This window comes from Mustela nigripes, chromosome 2 (assembly GCF_022355385.1).
Source record: "Mustela nigripes isolate SB6536 chromosome 2, MUSNIG.SB6536, whole genome shotgun sequence".
NCBI classification, from domain to species: Eukaryota; Metazoa; Chordata; class Mammalia; order Carnivora; family Mustelidae; genus Mustela; species Mustela nigripes.
This window is the reverse complement of record NC_081558.1, coordinates 197,428,771-197,431,139: the sequence shown is the minus strand read 5'-3', so window position 1 is coordinate 197,431,139 and position 2,369 is coordinate 197,428,771. Positions and strand designations below refer to the sequence as shown.

The 2,369-nt window shown below is 44.5% G+C and overlaps 1 pseudogene; it reads left to right on the top strand.

Moving 5' to 3' along the window:
* Positions 1-793: 793 nt before the first annotated feature.
* On the top strand, positions 794-1,587 carry LOC132010626 (ADP-ribosylation factor 1-like; annotated as a pseudogene).
* Positions 1,588-2,369: the final 782 nt, after the last annotated feature.

The following is a 2,369-nucleotide window of genomic DNA, read 5'->3' as shown; positions in this document are numbered from 1 at the left end:
CTACCCCATGTTGAACTAAGGATTAGGAATAGGAACACTGTAATAAAAAAATCACTTGGAAAGAGGAAGAAGAAGAAACACTGTTGCCTTATCCAAAGCATTTATCAAATGTCAGTGGATAGGACACAGCACTTTAGAAACAACTCTGTTGTTCGGTGTCTAATGTGCATTCTGGATCTGCCTCTGGGGAATTTTCCCCTGTCTCGTCACGCCCCGGGTCACATTTAAGAAGAAATTGAAGAATATTCTCCCAGAGAGATTAGTGCAGGTTTGGTCTTCTAGAGGTGGTTTATTAGTTATACGATGCCTCTGCATATCAAGCTCTCTGTTTCTCTGCCGATACAATTACTTGGCTAACTTAATGTCCCCACCCATTAAGTGTGTGACGTGCATAGTAACTTCTAAAGGATACAGTATAGAAAGCTGAGAATAAAAGAATAACTTGACACTGGAGAAAGCTGACAAACACTCCTTCAATCAGAAGTTATGTTGACAGTAGTTACTCTTGATAAGACCTGAAGAAAACAGCACTTTATCTCTGCAAACATTATCCCACAAACCCATGTCCGCAGTTTGACCATGAGAAACACATCAGGCAAAATTAAACTGATGAAGAATTTACCAAATATCTGATCAGTGCTCCTCAAAACTGTCAAGGTCATCAAAAACAAGGAAGGTCTGAGAACGTGTTCACCATCTAGAAGAACATATAGAAATATTATGAGTAAATATAATAGGAGATCCTGGATGGGATTTTAGAACAGAAAGAAGAACATGAGAGGAAAGGTATAAAATGTTAGCGGAAGTGAAACCAATGCCTGGCTCCAAGCAGAAACCTCTCAAAGGCCACTGGCCACCAAGGTTTTTCTCTGGCCAGTGTCGCTCCCACTGCAACATAGGGAATATCTAAGCAAATCTCTTCAAGGATATTTTTGGCAAAAAAAAGAAATGTTCGGTCTCACGGTGGACCTGGATACTGTGGGGAAGACCACCATCCTGTACAAACTGAAGTTGGCTGAGATCGTGACAACCACTCCCACCAAAGGCTTCAAAGTGGGAACCACAGAGCACAGGAATGTCAGCTTCATCGGGTGGGTTGTGGTGGTCCGGACAAGACCCATCCTCTGTGTTGTCACAGCTTCCAGACCGCACAAAGTCTTATCTTTGTGGCTAACAACAAGGGCAGAGGGCTTGTGAACGGGACCCATGAGGAGCTCATGACGATGCTGTTGGAGGATGAGCTCATCGACACCGCTGTCCTATTGGTGTTCAGGAACAACCTGGACCTCCCCAATGCATGAATGCATCCAAGACAACAGAGGAGGTGGATCTTCACTCTGTGCACTGCAGGAAATGGTATGTTTGGGCCACCTGTGCCACCAGCCCAGACAGGTTCTGGACGCACTGGACCAGCTGTCCAATCAGCTGTGGAACCAGAACGAGCCGTGCTCCAACCCTTCGTTCTCAATCCCTTCCCCTTATCTCCCACCCCTGCTTTACTCTCCAGGTGTATGTGTGCCAGAAGGTGTCCCCACGGTCAGTCACACTCTGCTTCAAGCATGTCGTGCGCAGCCCAGTTTTTATTGAACGTAGTTTTTCTTCCCAATGAGGCAGTATCTAGTACTCCTGTGCAATATTACTCAGCTTTGTTGTTGTTGTTGTTGTTGTTGTTACTGTAAAGAGAGAGAGACTCAGTCTACTATTCAGTACTGAGAAGGGATTTTAGGCACACAGAGTCTCCAGGAATCATTGTGTGGGAACAGCCTTGGCACTCCTCCTCTAGAGTCCATTCTGCATGGTCACACTAGGGCCCTGTAATTCTCTCTGTGTGGGGTCATCCCGCATCTACTGGCCTTTATGCTTGTACTTGTGATCACACAGCAACCCCCCCGGAGACAAGTTGGGGGCTGCAGCCACTGCTGGTGAACCCGTCTAAGGGTCCCTGGCCTTCACTTGCATCACTGTGTGCATTATGGGGTCTCACCAGTGGAGTGTGGCCAGGTGAGTGGGACGGTCACCCTAGAGTCTCAACCCCTGGAGCCCTCATTTTTACATTCTATCACTCCCTCAGCCTGCAAGGGTCAGATTTTCCATTAAAACAAAGACCTCAACTTTTTTTCTTTTGTATTTTGAGAAACCCTGAAGAAGCAGGAGCTGTTCAACTTCATCTTGGGGAAATCCTTGGAACTGGTTTATTTGGTGTCCTGAAACCTCTTAGGGCTTTCAATACACAAAAGCAGTTTTGTATACATTTGTTTATATACTTATTTTCTATTTTCATTTTGACAAACAGTGTAATTATAGTGACTAAAATAAAATTCTGAACTACTAAAAAAAAGCTATAAAACCTTAATAATTTACTGTAAATA